This window comes from Mobula hypostoma, chromosome 7, assembly GCF_963921235.1.
Source record: "Mobula hypostoma chromosome 7, sMobHyp1.1, whole genome shotgun sequence".
Lineage (NCBI taxonomy): Eukaryota > Metazoa > Chordata > Chondrichthyes > Myliobatiformes > Myliobatidae > Mobula > Mobula hypostoma.
This window is the reverse complement of record NC_086103.1, coordinates 182,337,991-182,358,895: the sequence shown is the minus strand read 5'-3', so window position 1 is coordinate 182,358,895 and position 20,905 is coordinate 182,337,991. Positions and strand designations below refer to the sequence as shown.

Sequence of the window (20,905 nt, the reverse complement as noted above, 5' to 3'; positions counted from 1 at the left end):
AATTACTTTAATGTTTTGAAATTACCAGACATAACACATACCCTTTGCATTGACTTTATAACATTCTCTAAGATCAATCTAACCCTTCCCTCCTACATAGCCCTCCATTTTTCTGTCATTCATGTGTCTATCTGAGAGTCTCTTTAATGTTCCTAATGTACTTGGCTCTATCAGCACCCCTGGCAGGTCATTCCATGAAGCCACTACTCTCTGTGTAAAAGAACTTATCTCTGACATCACCCCTCACTTCCAATCACCTAAAATTATGCCCCCCTATATTAGCTGCCTTTACCAGTCTATCTACTTTAGGGAGCTATGGACTTGGACCCCAAGATCTCTGTTCACCATAAACACAAGAGATTCTGAAGTGTCCTGATGAAGGGTCTCGGTCCAAAACACCGACTGCTTATTCCCCTCCATAGATGCTGCCTGACTTGCTGAGTTCCTCCAGTATTTGGTGTGTGTCTCTCTGAACAACAGCTCTGGTAAGAGTCCTGCCATTAACTGTATACTTTCCCCTTACATTTGACCTCCCAAAATGCAACATCTCACTCTTGCCTAGATTAAACTCCAAGCTCCAAGACAGTTCTAACCATCTCGAAACTGACTGAAGAAGAAGATGACTGTCTGACTAAGAAAACCTCACATCTCCACGGAGCAGCCTAAATAACTTACTTGACCTAGTGTTCATCTCTGCCCCACTACCTGCACCTCCAACATGGAAACCTGTGGTTAAACATCTGTGCCACAGGTTACGGGGAACTGAAGCTCCCTACTTCGTATTTCCCAGAAAATGAAAGCTCACTGCGAATGACCAACTGCAATCGAACCACAAAAACCACTCGGAGGGACTCATAGAAGCGAGGCATCTGATTTACTTCCCAAAGAGGTACAAAATGCACATTTGCAATGCCTTGTCAACCTTCTTGTATCCCTGATGGTTTGCATTGCAGAACATCAGAAATAGCATCAAAATCAGGTTTATTATCACTGATGTATGTTGTGGGTTTTGTTTTGTGACAGTAGAACAGTGCAATACAGTATAAAATACTATAAATTACAACATGAAATATTTTAAAAAGTGCAAAAAGAGAGCGGAGTAGTGAGGTGACGTACATGGGTTCATTGTCCATTCAGAAATCTGATGGTGGAGGGGAGGAAGAAGCTGTTCCTAAAACATTAAGTGTGTGTCTTCAGGCTCCTATACCTTCTTTCTGGTTGTAGTATTGAGAAGAGGGCAAGTTCTAAGTTGTGAGGGTCCTTCAGGATGCCATCTGAATGTCAAAGCATAGCACGGTCTCACTGCGATTCATGGCCAATATGTGCCAATGGCTTCCTGTGTTTAACGTGGCTCCCAGCATGCGTCTAGCCATTTAGCAGGTCAAATTTCCTCAGCAACGCTCACAAGATGTGGGAGGAAATCTTCAGCCCTCTTTCTTTCCAGTCCTGATGTATGGCCTCGGTTCGAGATTCCTGGGATTTTCTGGTGCAGCAGTGTCTAGGTTTCACAGAGAATGGTGCAAATAAAAAAAACACCCAGTGAATGGTAGTTCTGTGCGCAAAAATGCCTTGTTAATGAGAGAGGGCAGGAGTCCAGTGCAAGCCATCAGGAAGGCAACAGTAGCTCAGTAACCATGTGTTGCAGCAGAGGTTTGCAGAAGAGAATCTTTGAATGCACGTGTGGATGGGCTATGGTGGCAGAAGAGAAAACCCACACAGTCACAAAGAGGATGTACTGACAGACAGCAGCATGTTTGGTGAGTTCCTCCACCACTTTGTGGGTGTTGCTCAAGATGTCGGGCATCTACAGAATCTCTTCACTGTCCTTCTATAGGTGTGGTGGCATCACAGCCTGCTGTGGGAACACTAATGCCTTTGAGTAGAAAATCCTACAAAAGGTAGTGGATTCAGCCCGGAACATCACGGGTAAAACCCTCCCAATCATCAAGAACCTCTACATGAAACACTTGTAGGAAAGCCGCATCCATCATCCAGGGTCCTCACCACCCAGGCCATGCTCTTTTCTCACTGCTGCCATCAGGTAGAAGGTACAAAAGCCTCAGGATGCACCAGTAGGTTCAAGAACAGTTATTAACTCTCAACTATCAGGCTCTTGGACAAAAAAGGATAACTACACCCATCTATTGAGATGTTCCCACAACCAATGGTCTCACTTTAAGGATTTTTTATCTTATTATTTATGTCTCTCATTACTTGTTGCTATTTATTTATATCTGCATTTGCTCAGTTTGTTATCTTCTATGGTCTGCTTGATCTTTCATTGATCCTGTTACAGTTGCTATTCTATAGATTTGCTGAGTATGCACAAAGGAAAAAGAATCTTAGTGTTGTATGTGGTGACATATATGTACTCTGAATGCGAGTCTATGGGTTGTGGAATCAATTCAGAGGTGTGATGAGTGAAGTTATCCTCGCGCTGGTTTAGAAACCCGATGGTTGTTGAGTAATATCTGTTCCTGAAGCTGCTGGTGTGAGACCGAAGGCTCTTGTGCCTCTTGCCCAATGGTAATAGAGAAGAGATCGTGGCCTGGATGGTGCAGGTCCATGATGGTAGATGCTGCTTTCTTGTGGCACAATGGTGGGGAGTGCCGTAGAGTTCAAAAACTAAGATACTGTTCATGGGTTCATTTTCCATTCAGAAATCTGATATCAGAGTGGAAGAAGCTGTTCCTAAAACATTGAGTGTGGGTGTTCAGACTCCTGTACCTCTTCCTGGTGGTGGTAACGAGAAGAGGGCATGTCCTGATGGTGAGAGTCGTTAATGATGAATGCTGCCTTCTCGAGGCATCACTTTTTGAAGACGTCCTCGATCGAGGGGGAGGGATGTGGCCATGTTGGAGTTGGATGACCCTGTGCAGCCTCTTGTGATTCTGTGTTTCAGAGTCCCCACGCCAGGCAGTATGCTCTCCACCGTACATCTAAAGACATTTGCTGAAGTTTTTGGTGACTTACCAAATCTCCAAAGACACAAATCACTGGAAGGACTCAGCAGGTCAGGCAGCATCTGTAGAGGAAAGTTGGTGTTTGGGGTCAAGACCCTTCCTCAGGACTCTAGCAGGTAGATGGGAGCCAGGGGCTGCTTGTAAGGTAATCAGGAAAAGAGGCAGAGAGGAGAGGGAGGATTGAGATTTTGGTTTGGATTTATTCATCACATGTACATTGAAACATACAGTGAAGTACATTGTTTGCATCAACAACTAACATGGTCCAAGGATGTGTTGGGAGCAGCCTGCGAGTGTCACCTAATCCCGTTGCCAATATAGCATGCCCTTACTAACCCTTACTCACCGGGACGTCCATGGAATGTAGCAGGAAACTGCAGCACCCGGAGGAAACCCATGCATGGGGGGGGGGGAGGTGGCGGTGGGAACATACAGACTCCTTACAGACAGTGGTGGAAATTGAACCCCAATCTTATAGCTGGCACTGTGGAGTGTTATGCTGACATCCCACCCCTATTTAATCTTATTGCCTCTTATCAAGTCTCCCCTCAGCCTCCACCGTTCTGCAGGACACAAGCTCAGCCTGTCCAAACTCTTTCTGTTACTGAGGTCGTCCAATATCTCAGTGAATTTCCTCTGCACACTTTCCAATTGCAACCACATACTTCCCTAGGATTTTGCTGGATTCTTGTGTTTGATCCAAGGTTTTCTCAGAAGCCACAAAAGAGGCACAAAACCCATTGCTTCACGATTGTCTTATTAAGCAGTAATAGAATGAAGAGAATTGGAAACGTAGAGTAGCACAAGCCTAGTGGTTAAACAAAGAACAGAATGACTAAAAGATTGTGGGGAAGCACGTTCAGCTCCTCTCATACCTCATCGATAAGAGACATTCCATTCAAATTTGTAGATAAGAAGTAATTAGTCAGATAATCAAATAATATAATACCAAGCAATTTCCAGAAAGAGGGAGAACTGTATCCACTAGGAGACACACTGAACAATTACATATATATATTGTGACTACTGGGGAATATACTGAACAGTAGGTTGGTAATTATATAAAGTACACGCAGGCATTAATTGTTAAACTGCAAAGAAAATAACAGTCCAATCCAAAGAAATATGGGTGGCTGGGTGGAGATACGTCTCTACCAAAAGAGGTTTAAGGCACTCCTTCCCTCCACTAGCCTGCAGGTTATCCTTGAGCAAAGTGTAGAACCTACGCCTGCCCCCCCCCACCCCCCGCCGATCAGGGTCATGTGAAGCCATGGGAGCAGGTGGTGGATGGTCGTATGAGCAGCTGGTGCAGATCACACGTCCTGGTTATGCGACCACTGACACCGGGAGGACAATCTCTGAAGAGTATTGATAATGACTGTGGTCACCCATCTTGTAAAGTCACTGCCCAGAAGAAGGCAATGGCAAACCACTTTTGTAGTAAATTTGCCAAGAACAATCACAGTCGTGGAAAGACCATGATCACCCATGTCATACAACACAGTACATAACAACAACAACAACGATGAATTTAAAAAACTTAGAGGGTTTGATTGAGAGGTTAGGGGGTCCCTAACTAAAAGAGACCCTGACTCAAGTTAGAGAGCAGGCTCAAAAGTTTAAGTTCAAAGTAAAACTTATGATCAGAGAATACATGTCATCACATACAACCCTGAGATTTGTTTTCCTGTGGACATAGATAGCAAACCTATAGAACAGGAACTCTGAACAGGACCAATGTACAACAAAGTGTGCAAATGCAAATGTAACTAAAAAATGAGAGCATGAAATAACAAGACAAAGAGTCCTTAAAGTGAGACCATTGGTTATGGGAAAACCAGAAATATAATGAGTGTAGTTATCCCCTTTTGATTAAGAGCCTGACGGTTAAGGGGTAGTAACTGGTCTTGAACTTTGAACCTGGTGGTGTGAGCCCTGAGGCACTTGTACCCTTCTACCTGATGGCAGCAGTGAGAAAATAGCATATCCTGGATGGTAAGGATTTTTGATGATGCTTTTCTACGGCAACGTTTCATGTAGATGTTATCAGTGCTTTACCCGTGATGTACTGGGTCGAATCCACTACCTTTTGTAGGATTTTCCTCTCAAAGGCATTTATGTTCCCATACCAGGCTATCATGCAGCCAGTCAGCACACCTTCCACCACACTTCTATAGAAGTTTGCCAAGATTTTGATGTCATGCCGAATCTCCACAGACTCCCAAGGAAGTAGAGGTGCTGTCGTGCTCTCTTCGCAATTACACTTACACGATGAGTCCAGGACCAGTTCTCTGAGATAGTGACATCCTGAAATTTGAAGTTACTGACCCTCTCTGCCTCTGATTTCTATTTAGGATAGAAATGGGAAGAAATTACTTCACTCGGAGCGTGGCGAATCTTTACGGATAGCAGAGTAGTGTAGCAGTTAACGTAACGTTATTGCAGCTCCTGACACCCGGTTTCAAATCTGCTGCTCACTAGGGGGTTTCTGCATTCTTCCCGTGACTGAAAGTTTCCTGCCACACATGTTTGATTGGGGTTAGTGAGTGGTGGACATGCTAAGTTGGCACCAGAAGTGTGGCGACACTTGCGGCCTGCACAGCACTGATTTGATTTGGTGAAAATGACACACTTCACCTGTATCACACACAGTGCTGGAGGAACTCAGCAGGTCAGGCAGCATCTATGGAAATGAATGAACAGGTAATGTTTCAGGTGGAGACCCTTCATCTGGACTGGAAGTACAGACTAACGCAAATAAAATGCTGGGGAAACTCTGCAGGGCAGGGAGCGCCTATGGAAATAAATAAACAGTCAACGTTTTGGGCTGAGACAGTTACATTTCCTGTATGTTTTGTTGTTTTGATGTACATGTGACATATAAAGTTAATTGTTATCAATGCCCACTCTGGTTCCTGTTCTGGCATTATATCCCCGTTTCCCCGTTTGTATGCAATCCCAAGCGTCCCGATGTCTGTTTTGTAATCAACATGAGAGTCCTCTAAATCTCACACAGTACAACAAATTATTCTGCCTTTACCCAGGATGAAGAGAAGGAACATCTGTGGGTGATTAGCTTTTACAGACATGTGGTTTATAATTCTTGAAAGGGGCCAGCTTTGAGGATTTTTATAAAGCTCTAGTTAAGCCACATCTGGAGTATGCTTAACACAAAATACTCTGCAGATGCTGGGGTAAAAGTGACACTCACAACACGCTGGAGGAACTCAGCAGGTCGGGCAGCATCCGTGGAAACAATCAGCCAACTTTTTGGGCCGGAACCCTTTGTCCGGCCCGAAACGTTGACTGGTTGTTTCCACGAATGCTGCCCGACCTGCTGAGTTCCTCCAGCGTGTTGTGAGGGTTGCTTGGAGTATGCTTCCAGTTCTGGTCACCTCAAAGATGTTGAGGCTTTGGAGAGGGTGCAGAAGATGTTTACAAGGATGCTTCCTGGATTAGAGGGCATGTGCTATAACGAGAGGTTGGACAAAGCACGGTTGTTTTCTCTCGAGCACTGGAGGCTGAGGGCAGATCTGATCGAGGATTATACGTGATGAGAGGCACAGATAGAGCAGACAGACAGTATCTTTTACTCGTTGAAATGTCAAATACCCGAGGGCATGCATTTAAGGTGAGAGGGGATAACTTCAAAGGAGAAGGGAGGGGCAATGTTTTTACACAGAGCGGTAGGTGCCTGGAATGTGCTGCCTGGGGTGGTAGAGGCAGATACATTAGGGACTTCTAAGAGATATGTAGATAGGCACATGAATGTGAGGAAATTGGAGAGATATGCAAATTGTGTGGCCAGAGGAGATTAGTTTAATTGGCCATTTGATTACTAATTTAATTGGTTCAGCACCACATTGTTGGCCAAAGGGCCTGTTTCTGTGCTGTCCTGGTCTATGTTCAATGTTCAATGTTCTATGAGTGGAGGTTGTGATTCAGTTGCACTGAACCCTTGACAGATACAATACACTCTCTCTGGGTCAGTGTTGGAGGCTGTGGGCAAGTAAGGAGAGAGACTAGCATTGGACAGTGAGCTGGTGCCTTAAAATCAAACAAAACCGAGTATCTTGCCATAATGACACTCGCTCCCTCTGCGATTTCCTTGCCCATTTACCCTTCCCACTGATCTCCATCTCAGCACTTCTAGTTCAAATTTATTGTCCTATATATACAACCAAACGAAGTAATGTTCCTCTGGGCCACGGTGCACCCATACAACATATATCACCCACAACATATAAACCAACATCTTACACTATAACTTAATGAATATAATCCAAAATGCACGGATTAAAGCACAGCACAGGTAAGAGTTACCAGCTCGCTGTCCTAGTGATGAGACCTCGGTGGTGACAGGGTATTCATTAGTCTCACAGCCTGAGGGAAGAAGCTGTTACCCAGCCTGGCAGTCCTAGTCCTGATGCTGCTGGACCGGGTCAAATAGATCGTGGGATGGGTGGTAGGAATCCTCAACAATGTTTCAATCCATTCATCTGCAACACTCCCAGTAAATGTCACAAATGGTGGGGGAGACCCTGATGATCCTCTGCAAGGCCATGCGGTCCGATGCCTTGTAGCTTCCATACCACACAACGATGCAGCCAAACAAGACACTCTTGATGGTGCTCCTCTAGAACGTTGATAGAATAGGTGAGGGGAGCCTTGCATGCCTCAGTCTCCCCAGAAAGTGTAGACATTGCTGTGCCTTCTTGACAAACGAGGAGGTGTTGTGGGTCCAGGTTAGATTGTCCATTATATGCACACCAGGGAACTTTGTGCACTCACCCTCTCTTCAGCAAACCCATTGATGTGCAGTGGAGAGTGGTTGACCTGTGCCTTCCTGAAGTCCACAATCATCTCTTTTGTCTTGTCCACATTGAGACTCAGGCTGTTGTTCTCACACCATTTGACAAACCCCTCTCCCTGCTTGCTGTAGGCACTGTGGTATTATCAGCGAACCTGATGTTGCAGTTTGAGCTGAATCTGGCAGTGCAGTCATGAGCCAGCAGTGGACTGAGACACAAACCCAGGGCGCATGAGTGTTGGAATTTGAGAAGTTGTTGCCAACTTGGACCAACTTACCCCTGCAAGTGGAAGAAGTGCTACATCTGCCTATTCACCTCCTCCCTCACCTCCATGCAGGGCCCCAAAAGTAAGGTGACACTTCACCTGTGAGCCTGTGGGGGCATCTCCTGTATCTGGCTCTTCGGGAGCGATCTCCTGTACAGAGAGTCATAGAGTAGTACAGCACAGAAACAGGCCCTTCAGCCCATCTAGTCCACGCCAAAACCAGTTAAGCTGCCTCCTCCCATCGATCTGCACCAGGACCATAGCCTTCTAGATCCCTACTATCCACTTACCTATCCAAACATCTCTTAAATGTTGAAATCAAACTTGTATGCACCACTTGTTCTGGTAGCTCATTTTACACTCTTGTGACCCTCAAAGTGAAGAAATTTCCCTTCATGTGCTCCTTAAACTTCTCACCTTTCACCCTTAACCCATGATCTCTGGTTGCAGTCCCGCCCAACCTCAGTGGAAAAAACCTGTTTGTATAATACCCCTCATAATTTTGTATATCTCTATCAAATCTCCTCTCAAACTTCTAAAGAATACATTCCTAACCCATTCAATCTTTCCTTATAACTCAGGTCCTCCAGACCCGACAACATCCTTGTAAATTTTCTCTGCACTTTTTCAACCTTGCTTACATCTTATTCTGGCATAACAAGATATTGTGCGGAAAGAAAAACTCAATTAAGAGCAAGTTCAGGGTAGTGCTTGGTGGCGTGGTGGAGATAGAAGTGTAAGGCTCTGCCAAAGGAGGTGTAAGTCGCTCCTTCCCTCTGCTAGCCTACAGGTCACCCTCGGGCAAGGTGTAACACCTGCTTAGCCCCCCCCCCAGTCAGGGTCATATGAAGCCATGGGAGCAGGTGGTGGATGGTTGTATGAGCAGCTGGTGCGTATCACAAGTCCATGCGACCACTAACGCCAGGCAGACAATCTCTGAAGAGTAGTGATAATGGCTGGTGTCACCATCTTGTAAAGACACCACCCAGAAGATGGCAAACCACTTCTGTAGAAAAGTTTGTCAAGAACAATCATGGTCACTGTGATTGCCTATGTCATGTGACACAGCACATAAAGATGATTTGGTAGTGTAGAGCGGGAGGTAGTCTGTAGTGTTCTATTGCTGAGGTGGAGTTAGGATTGTGCAGGTTGGTTAAATTGATGTTTGCAATAAAGTAGCTGTTCCTGAACCTAATGTTGTGGGACTTCAGCCTTCTGTACTCTTCTGATAGTAGCAGCTTGAAGATGGCATGACAGGAATGACATATGCCACCTGTTTGAGACGGCACCGGCTGCAGATGCTGTCAGTGGTGGGGAGGTATCGAGGTCTACAGCACAGAAACTGACCTTTCGGCCTACTTACTCCATGCTGAACTATTAATTCGCCTAGTCCCATTGACCTGCACCCGGACCATAGCCCTCCATGACCCTCTTATCCAAATTTCTCTTAAATGCTGAAATCGAACCCACATGCACCATTTCTGCTGGCAGCTTGTTCCACACTATCATCACCCTTGGAGTGAAGAACTTCTGCCTCATTACCCCTTAAACATTTCACCTTTCACCCCTAACCCATGACCTCTGGTTGTAGACCTCAGAGGAAAAAGCCTGCTTGCATTTACCCTTTCTATGCCCCTGTCAAACTTAGTAAGTTGTGGGCATGCTACCTAGTGAAAGGTCTCGGCCAGAAACATCAACTGTACTCTTTTCCATTGATGCTGCCTGGCCTGCTGAGTTCCTCCAACATTTTCTGTGTGTTGCTCGGAGTTCAAGCATCTGCAGATTTTTTCTTGTTTGTGAGGAGATGGCATGGCCCAGATGGTTGGGATCTCTGATGACAGAAGCAACTTCTGAGGGTAGTGGCTCCTGTAGGCACCACCGATGAATGGGAGGGATGTGCCTCTGAAGTATTTGGCAGATACCACAGTTGTCGGTAGTTTCTTGTGTTCCTGTGTATTCGAATTGCTGCAGCAGACTGTGATGCAACCCGTAAGAAAACTGACAACTATACATCTGTAGCCATTTGTCAGAATGTCCAGTGACAAGCTGAATCTCTTTAACCTTCCAAGAAAGTATGGACACTGGCGCAACTTCATCAAGATCATGTCTGGTCTGATCTCCTGGTGCTTTTTTCTTGTCCTGTTCCCTTGATTCCCCTAATTATGAGAAATCTGTTGATCTCTGTTATGGATCAGTTCAGTATTTGAACCTCCACAGCCCTCAGTAAAGAGCCCTCACTGGAGTAAAGAGGATTAGAAAGATTCCTTACTATTCTGAGTGAAGACAGTTCTCCTCATGACTATCCCATCAGCTTCCCCTTTATTTCAAAACTATCACTCTCAGAAGTTTCAAAGTCAAAGCTAACATCAAAGTAAGTTTATTATCTGTCAGTGGCCACATCATTATGTATCTTCTGTCACTAATAATGTTACCACTGAGTGTATGCTTGTGGTCTTCTGCTGTGGTAGCCCATCCTCTTCAAGGTTCAATGTGTTATCCATTCAGAGACATACTTCTGCACACCACTGTTGTAATGTGTAGTTATTTATGTTACTGTTGCCTTCCGGTCAGCTTGAACCAGTCTGTCCTTTCTCCTCTGACCTCTCTCATTAACAAGACATTTTCACCCACAGATCTGCCACTCACTGGATGTTTTTCACACCATTCTCTAGAGACTGTTGTGCGTGAAAATCCCAGGAGATCAGCATTTTCTGAGATACTCAAACCGTTCCAGTCTGGTGCCAATATTCATTCCACAGTCAAAGTCACTTAGATCACATTTCTTCCCCAATCTGATGTTTTGTCTAAACAACAACTAAAACTTTTGACCATGTCTGCATGCTTTTATGCATTGAGTTGTTGCCACGTGATTGGCTGATTAGATATTTGCATTAAGGAGCAGGTGTACCTAATACTGGGTGTATGTCCAAGTCACCATATACTATCTAAAGATTCATTTCTTGCAGGTATTTACAGAAAAGTAAAGAAATAAAATAGAAGTTATGAAAATATATACATAATCTTGTCATGGTTTGGAGGATTGCAATGCTTTAATGACCCAGAGAACTATGTTGGCTGGAGTCAGGACTTTATACTTTGGCTCTTGTTAGGGTTACCATGACAAACAGGTTAAAGGGTAGAGGCCAAACTAAGAGTGGTCTACTGGTCCTCCAGGTTTGAGAGTTCAGCCCAGGGCTAACAACCCTGACTGGTAAAACAAAATTGTTAGGAAAACAGAAATGTTTCAGTAAAGACTGACAAACCACCAACTGGCAAAAGAACAGAAGCTATGGAATTAAAAAAAAATCACTGAGCGCACGAGTTGTAGAGATCTTGAAAGTGAGTCTGTAGGTTGTGGAACCAGTTCAGTGTTGAGGTGAGTGAAGTTATCCACGGTGGTTCAGGAGCCTGATGGTTGAGGGGTAATAACTAATCCTGAACCTGGTTATTGTTGGTCCTAAGGCTCCTGTACCTCCTTTCTGATGGTAGTGTTGAGAAGGGAGGATGGCCTGGATGAGGGGTGCCCCTGATAATAGATCCTGCTTTCTTGTGGGACACCAGCACAGCATCCCCATAAATCTTGACAGAACAACACAGAGCACCACATGCAACCAAGAACAAGAGCCAAAACAAGCCCCGTTCTGCCCTCCTGCCTATTCACATATCTAGTCCTTTAACCCCCATGACGGGCTTCCAGCAGACACAGACTTGGACTGTGTCATGTCAGCCTGCAGACACCTGGCTTCAACATCCCCAGTGGACTTGTGAAGAGCGGCAGTGCGCCTCAACTTCTGGACTTCCAGACTTCTGATTTGCCCTCAGATCCTGACTCTTGGCATCGATCTCAGAACACACCGATCACCAAACTCCAGACCGTGAAATCCGGATTTGCCGGTGGCGGGAACCCAAACACTTAGGCCTCCATCTCTGGTGTCACCGAATCGCGAACCCAGGGGTTTATTAGAACTCGTTCTCCCTGCCCGCACATAACTCCGACTCCAGAGCCCAAGGCAGAGTTCCAAGTCTAAGAACCACAGGAAGGAATGAAGCAATCCATCCAGGAATTTCTCGGGTGAGTTCCCAGACACTGCTGATATCAATTAAACATTGAAAATGTCTGCGTCATTTCTCAAGAGCTTGACAACATCTTTCTTATTGGACCTGAGCCACAATGCCTCTCAACTGCTTGCTCAGTCAATTTGTGAGTCCTTCTGAGGGGATTAGAGCAACACTGAAATATCATGGAGTCTTACTGTGGGGAAACAGGCCCTTCGGCCTCCGTGGATCCCTGGCAGAATCTGTGGAGGGGAATAACCAAACGTTTCCGACCAAGTCCCTAATTCACTCACTCCTCCCCCACCCCCCACTTTAGGCAATAACCTTATCCAGGTGCATAGCCTCACACTTCCCCAAAATAAGCTCCTTTTGCCAGTATTCAGAATCAGAATCACTGGCATATGTTGTGAAAATTGTTGCATTTGTAGCAGTAGTACAATCTAATACATAATAATAGAGAAAAAACTGAATTACAGTAAGTATATATGTATTAAATAGTTTAAGTAAGTAGTGCAAAAAATAAGAAATTAAAAGAAGTATTGAGGCAGTGTTCATGGGTTCAATGTCCATTTAGGAATCAGATGGCAAGGGGAAGAAGCTGTTCCTGAATCACTGAGTGTGAGCCTTCAGGCTTCTGCACCTCCTTCCTGATGGTAACAATGAGTAGAGGGCATGTCCTGGGTGGAAAGGATCTTTGATGATAGACATCACTTTTCTGAGGCACCATTCCTTGAAGATGTCCCGGATACTATGGGGGCTAGTGCCCCTGATGGAGCTGACTAACTCTGTGCAGCTTACTTCAATCCTGTGCAAAAGCCACCGACCACTTCCCCCCACCCCCATTCCCAGATGGTGATGCAGCCAGTTAGAATGCTCTCCAAGGTGCATACCAAATCTGCTCAAACTCCTAACGAAATACAGCCGCTGTCTTGCCTTCTTTATATCTGCATCAATATGTTGTGTCCAGGTTAGATCCTCAGAGATATTGACACCCAGGAACTTGAAACTGCTCACTCTCTCCACTCCTGATCCCTCTTTGAGGACTGGTATGTGTTCCTTTGTCTTACCCTTCCTGAAGTATTTTGCTCGTTCACTCAATCTATGTCCCAAGAATCACACCAACTTCAACACAACATGTCCTTCCACCTACACTCCGTGGTACTTTATTAGGTCTACCTGTACACCAGCTTACTAATGCAAATATCTAATCAGCCAATCACGTGGCAGCAACGCAGTGCATAAAAGCATGCAGGCATGGTCAAGAGGCTCAGTTGCTGTTCAGACCAAACATCAGAATGGCGAAGAAATGTGAGCTAAGCGACTCTGGCCATGGAATGACTGTTGGTGCCAGACAGGGTGGTTTAAGTATCTCAGAAACTGCAGATCTCCTCAGATTATCACACACAACAGTCTCTAGGGCAGGGGTTCCCAAGCCGGGGTGCATGGACCCCTCGCTTAATGGTATCGGTCCATGGCATAAAAAAGGTTGGGAATCCCTACTGTAGAGTTTACAGAGAATGGTGCGAAAAGCAAGAAAAAGGATCCAGTGAGTGGTAGTTCTGTAGACGAAAACATCTTGTTAATGAGAGAGGTAAGAAGAGAATGGCCAGACTGGTTCAAGCTGACAGTAACTCAAATAACCACACGTTACAACAGAAAAACATCTCTGAATGCACATCACATTGAACCTTGAAGTGGATGGACTACAACAGCAGAAGATCATGAACATACACGCAGAGGGTATTTTATAAGGTATAGGAGGTATTTTTTTTAGTCATTGGCAAATTTAGAAACCTGAAGCCTGGTTCCCTTCCTTCAGGTCATTAATGTAATTTTGGGCCAAGAACTGTTCTCTAGGATGCTCTATTAGATACCTCCTGCCTGTCTGAAAATGAATAATGTATTCCAACTCTCTATTTTCTACCAGACAGTCATTCCAACTTTCTCTGATACCATGGGCTTTTAATTTTTCCACCGCTGCCTGTTAGAGTTTGTATGCTGCCCCTGTGAATGCATGGGTTTCCTGCGGGTGCTCCAGTTTCCTCCCACATTCCAATGACATATGGGTTAGGGTTGGTAAGTTGTGGACATGCTATGTTGGCGATGGAAGCATGGTGACAACCTCTGGGCTGATCCCAGCACGTCCTCGGACTGTGTTGGTCATTGGCATCAACAACACATTTCGCTATGTTTCGATGTACATGTGACGAATAAATCCAATCTTTCTTTCATTCAACCTTTTATTTGGCACCTTGTCAAAAGCTTTTTGGAAATCTAAGTACACTACATCATTAGCAAGTTTGTAGATGTGGCCAAAATAAATGGTTGTGTGAATTTACAGAGGGATTTAAATCAGATGGGTGACTGGGCCAAGGGATGGCAAATGCAGTTTAATTTGGATAAATAGTTTTTAGAAAACAAATGAGGGTAGGACTTCCTCTGTGAATGATCAAGGCCTGAAGAGTGTTGTAGAGCAGAGGGACCTAGGTTATGAATAAAGTGATCTCTGAAAGTAATGTCACAAGTCGACAGGGCAGTAAAGAAGGCTTTTGGTACGCTAGCCTTACACTGAGTATAGAATTTGGGAGGTTATTTATTTATTTATTGAGATACAGTGTGGAATAGGCCTTTCTGGCCCTACAAGCTGCACACCCACCAATCCCCGATTTAATGCTAGCCTAACCACGGGACAATTTACATTGAACAATTAGCCTACTAAATGGTAGGTCTCTGGACTGTGGGAAGAAACTGAAGCACCCGGAGGAAACCCGCGCAGTCACGGCAGAACATACAAACTCCTCACAGACAGCGACAGGAATTGAACCTGTCCACCTGCTCTGTACAGTGTTGTGCTAACCACCATGCTACCGTACCACCCACCTGCAACATTTAAGAGGCATTTGGACAAGTACGTGGAGGGGAATTGCTTGGAAGATTATGGGCCAAACGCCGGAAACTGGGAGTAGCTGATTTCGGATTCAGATTTATAGATCATATGTATTGTACGTTGAAACATGAGATTTTGGAGCAGAATCAGGCAAACTGGCCCATCGAATCTGCTCTGCAATTTCACCGTGGCTGATCCATTTTTCTCTCAGCCCTAATCTCCTGCCTCCACCCCCCATACCCGCACCCCCCCCATATCCCTTCATGCCCTGACTAACCAAGAATCTATCTATCAAACTCTGCCTTAAATATACATAAAGTCTTGGCCTCCACAGCTCACAGATTCACCACACTGTGACTAAACAAATTCATTCTAAAAGGATGTCGCTCTTTTCTGAGGCTGTATCTTCTGGTCTTGGACTCTCCCACCATAGGAAACATCCTCTTCACATCCACTCTATTCTTCTGAATTCCAGTGAATATAGGCCCAGAGCTATCAAACACTCTTTATATGACAAGCCAAAACATGCAGTGAAATACAGTTGTTTGCATGAAACACCAACCCAAGAATGTACTAGGGTCAGCACACAAGATTGCCATATATTCCTACACCAACATAACATGTCCTCAGTGTTCAGCAGAGCAACAACAGCAGCAGCAAAGCCAACCCATTTCTGACCCTTCCACCCACCAGCTGGGAGGATGGGATGATGTGGTCAACATGGGCCAGATGAGCCGAAGGTCCCTGCTTCTGTGTTGTGTAACTCTGTGACTCTATGGACAACATTCCCACGGAAAACTTGAGAACGCTGTTCTCTACAGGGACACCCCTCCCCCCGTAGTAGAAACAAAACGAGAAAATCTATGCTCAGTCCATTCCCACAACATTACCTTTCAACCATCAGGCTCTTGAATCAAAAGAGATAACTTTACTCAACTTCACTTGCTCCATCACTGAAATGTTCCCACAACCAATGGACTCACTTTCAAGTTCTCTTCATCTCATGTTCTCAATATTCATTGCTTATTTATTAATATTATTTTTCTTTGTGTATTTGCAGTTTGTTTGCACGTAAGATACAGGGGGACGTGGCTTTAAGGTAAGGGGTGGGAAGTTCAAGGGGGATATTAGAGGAAGGTTTTTTACTCAGAGAGTGGTTGGTGCGAGGAATGCACTGCCTGAGTCAGTGGTGGAGGCAGATACACTAGTGAAGTTTAAGAGACTACTAGACAGGTATATGGAGGAATTTAAGGTGGGGGGCGTTATATGAGAGTCAGGGTTTGAGGGTCGGCACAACAATGTGGGCCGAAGGGCCTGTACTGTGCTGTACTATTCTATTTTCTATATTCTAAGATGTTTGTCTGTGTTGGTGTATGGTCGTATATTGAGTCTATTGAGTTTCTTGTATTTACTGTGAATGCCTGCAAGAAAATGAATCTCATGGTTGTATATGGTGACATATGTACTGTGATAACAACTTTACTTTGAACTTTTCACTTTGATCATTGGTTGAACTGGAATCGTTTGTTCAGCTCCCTGGATTGTTAATCCAATAACCATGTTGCTCCCACCCACACAACTTGACTCTGAACTTCCATTTTTGACTCTCAATGCCTACATTTTCTTGCATGGATTTGCTCAATTAATCCCCAGGATATAATTACATTAATTACTCCAGAAACCTTGTCCCAACTCCAGATTTTTCTAAGCAACTACACACATAGAAAGTATATTTGATTTGAGTAGTTACTCACTGCGGGGAGGAGTGGTTCTATTTTTAGGAGTGAACAGAAAATGAATCTCAGGCTTGTATTCGGTGACATATATGTACTTTGATGGTAAATCTACTTTGAACTTTGAACTTTGAATAAATGTCACTCATACTCTCAATCACTGAACTCTCCGGTCTGTAATTGATAGAGAGATGCTTGGTAATAATTCCACACAGATCCACTACTCCCCAGGCGATTTTTTTTGATCCAGATTTTTTAATAAGCATTACTCAGTTTGGAGGCAATGATCAATATCCAGCGACAAAACCCAGGCAGGTGATTCCTGCCTGGAATCCTTTTCTGAGGCAGTAAATAAGTCAGGAATGGGTGTCAGGTTCTGTCCTTCAAGACTCTGCAACTATTAAAAGTGTTTGTTTACCAATTGGTTCCTGATTTAGCACTTCGGACTTTAAGGAGAGGATCTAATCCCAAGACAAAAGACTGAAATAGAAGTAAGTATTTGTTTAACTTTATTTTTAGGTCTCAGTGCTGCATTCATTGGAACCTGGGGTGGTTTAAGAAGTTAATTTCTCCATCAAGGCATGTTTCAGAATCAGAATCAGGTTTAATATCACTGGAAAATATTGTGAAATTTGCTGTTTTGCAGCAGCTGTACTTTGCAATACCTGATATAAAAACTTGTCCATTTGTTCGTTATGTGCCGTGTCATATGATGTGGTCGATCAGGGTCTGTCCATGACCATTATCGTTCTTGACAAATTGTTCTAAGGAAGTGGCTTGCTCTTTCCATCTGCAGGGCAGTGTCTTTACAAGACGGGTGACCCCAGCCATTATCAATACTTTTTGGAGATTGTCTGCCTGGCGTCAGCGGTCGCATAACCAGGACTTGTGATATGCACCAGCTGCTCATACAACCATCCACCACCATTAATTACTCTAGAAACCTTGTCCCAACTATAAATGCCAAATTTTTGTATGTATGTATGTATATATATATATATATATAAAATTTAATTAAGTAGAACAAAAAGAATAGTGAAATAGTGTTCATGGGTTCATTGCCCAATCAGAAATTTGATAACAGAGGAGAAGAAGCTGTTCCTAAATGTCGAGTTGAGCTCCTCTCCCTCCTCCTTGGTGGTAGCAATGAGAAAAGAGCATGTCCTAAGTGACAGGAGTCCTTAATGGTGGGTGCCAGCTTTCTGAGGCTGGTAGTTTGAGGAGATTTGAAACGTCACCAAATACTCTAAGAAATTTCTAAAGATATATCGTGGAGAGCATTCAGATTGGTTGCGTCACTGTGTGGAATCGAAGGGCCACTGCACAGGATTCTCATTATTCCCAGGGCCACATTCTTCCTTAGATACATAGAGGATTCCTTAAATTCTTTAGAGAATTGCTCAGAATATTCCAAAGAAATCCATATTCTCAGTTCTAGATGGGTAAGTAGGGTGGGGGGGGGGAGAAGCAGGAATGATATGTTGTTGAGTGTAGCTGGTTCTACAGAATTGATGTTACAATCTCTTCATCCATCAGAAAACCATAAGATATAGGAGCAGAATTAGGCCATTTGGCCCATCGAGTCTGCTCCACCATTTCATCATGCCTGATCCAATTTTCCCCTCAGCTCCAATCTCCTGCCTTCTCCCCATATCCCTTCGTGCCCTGAGCAATCAAGAAACTATCAACCTCTGCTTAAATATACATAAAGTCTTGGTCTCCACAGCTGCCTGTGGCAAAGAATTCCACAGATTCACCCCTCACTGGCTAAAGAAATTCCATCTCATCTCTGTTCTAAGAGGATGCCCCTCTGTTCTGAGGCTGTGTCCTCTGGTTTCAGACTGTCCCACCACAGGAGATGATGATCTACTTTCAGCCATGATTTGGTGATGCCTCCAACATTATCCCTACTAATCTGTAACTGTGCTGCGAGTTCATCGACCCAGAGGAAACCCACATGCACACAGTAAGGATGTACAAGTTTGCTTACAGGGGACGCTGGAACTGAACTGGGAGTTCCGACTCCCTGAGCTGTAATAGGGCTGCACTAATCATTGTGCTTCTGTAGTATTCCTATAATACTCAGCCAGTATAAATAGGTTAAATACTGTAGCAAACAATGAAACACAGGAAGTGGTCACACTTTGCATTGTCACCCCAGCAACTCGGCAATCTATTCCCATGATCCAGACTTGTTTTTCCCATACCATTACAAATTAGGGACTGTGACTATTGCTCTTGCCCATCGATACAGGACATCTTGACATACGAAGATATTTTAAGAAGCCAACGACAAAAAAGAACCATGTGTGAAAGGAGGGGAAGATGTTTTGAGCTGCTGGAATGTGTGCTGCTAGAAAGGGGAAGTGCACTCAGTGTGTTTTTTTTTAGCATGTCGCACCAGACAGTCAGCCATTCTTGTCTGGCATGTGGTGTCAGGATTGGTCTCCTTCTGGATTAACCGGGTCACGATATGAAAGTTCCTGACTTGACCCTTTTTTTTCTATGAGGCCGAGTGCCTAGCTTGACGCTCAACCCGGCACGGATAGAAAGCGTGCTCTGGGGGTGGCCCGACTTGGATTCGAACTCGGGAACCTTCGCTCCAGAGTCCGGTGCTGATGCCATTGCGCCACCAGCCAGCAACTCAGTGGTAACTTTATTCTTGGAATCCGGTGTGGTCTTCTGCTGCTATAGTCCATCCATTTTATGGTTTGATGTGCTGTGCATTCCAGGATGCTTTTTTGCACACCACTGCTGTAATGCCTGCTTAGTTGAGTTACCATCTCCTTCCTGTCGGCTTGAACCAGTCCGGCCATTCTCCTCTGACCGCTCTTTTTGACAAGGTGTTTTCGCCCACAGAACTGCTGCTCACTCAATGTTTTTTTGTCTTTCGTACCATTCTTTGTAAGCTTCAGGGACTGTTTTGTGTGAAAATCCCATAGACCAGCAGTCTCTGAGATACTCAAACCACCCCATCTGCCACCAATAATCATTCCACGGTTAAAGTCACTTAGATCACATTTCTTCCCCCATTCTGATGTTTGGTCTGAACAACAACTGAACCTCTTGACCGTGTCTGCATGCTTTTATGCGTTGAGTTGCTGTCACATGATTGGCTGATCAGATATTTGCATTAACGAGTAGGTGTACAGGTGTACCTAATATAGTGGCTACTGAGTGTGTGTCTGATTGAAACTGAAGGAGGCAGGGTAAATGAAAAGCTTTTTCAAAGGGTTAGAATCAGAATCAGAATAAGTACATTGAGGAAGCATTGAAGGAAGATGAATTGAGTGAGTTCAGGTTTTCCCCTTTGCAGCAAAAGAGGATGAGAGGTGACTTGATAGATGATGAGGCATAGATCAAGTGGACTGCCAGAGAAGTTGCCCTGGGGCAGAAAAGCCTAATACAAGAGGGCATAATTTTAGGGTGATTGGAGGAAAGTATAGGGGAATGTCAGAAATAAAGTTTTTTACAAAGGGAGTGGTGTGTGTGGAACAGCCTGTCAAGAGTGATGTTAGAAACAGATACAATAGGGGCATTTAAGAAATTCTTGGATGTGCACATGGATAATAGTAAAATGGAGGCCTATGCAAGACCATAAGACATAGGAGCAGAATTAGGCCATTCGGCCCATTAAGCCTTCTCCAACATTCCATCGTGGCAGATTTATTACCCCACTTAACTCCTTTCACTTGCCTTCTCCCCACAACCTTTGCCACTCTGACTAATCAGGAATCTATCGACCTCTGCTTTAAATGTATCCAATGACCTGGTTTCCACAGCCATCGGTGATAATGAATTCCACAGAGTCACGACTCTCTGGTTAAAGAAATCCCTCCTCATCTCTGTTCTACGCAGGCATCCTACTATTCTGAAGCTGTGCCCTCTGGTTCTGGATTCCCTCGCTATAAGAAACATCCTCTCCACATCTACTCTATCTGGGCCTTTTCATATTCATGGGTTTCAATGAAATCCCCTCTCATTCTTCTGAACTCCAGTGGGTATAAGCCCAGAGCCATCAAACACTCCTCAGATGTTAACCTTTTCCTTCCCGGAATCATTCTCGTGAACCTCCTCTGGACCCTCTCCAATGCCAGCACATCCTTTCGTAGATAAGAGGCCCAAAACTGCTCACAATACTCCAAGTGTGGTCTGACCAATGCCTTATAAAGCCTTGGCATCACGCTCTT

The 20,905-nt window shown here is 44.5% G+C and overlaps 1 protein-coding gene across 7 annotated transcripts in view; it reads left to right on the top strand.

Annotated features, from left to right (window-relative positions):
* The window catches only part of LOC134349795 (P2Y purinoceptor 3), a 72,791-nt gene that overhangs the window by 14,711 nt on the left and 37,175 nt on the right, over positions 1 to 20,905 (top strand). For 3 of the 7 annotated variants that reach the window (XR_010018773.1, XR_010018771.1, XM_063054672.1), the window contains exon 2: positions 17,153 to 17,206. The exons of the other annotated variants lie outside the window; for them this stretch is intronic. The gene's annotated coding sequence lies outside the window, so the exon portion shown is untranslated. The remainder of the gene's footprint in view (positions 1 to 17,152; positions 17,207 to 20,905) is intronic. 7 annotated transcript variants of the gene reach the window in all.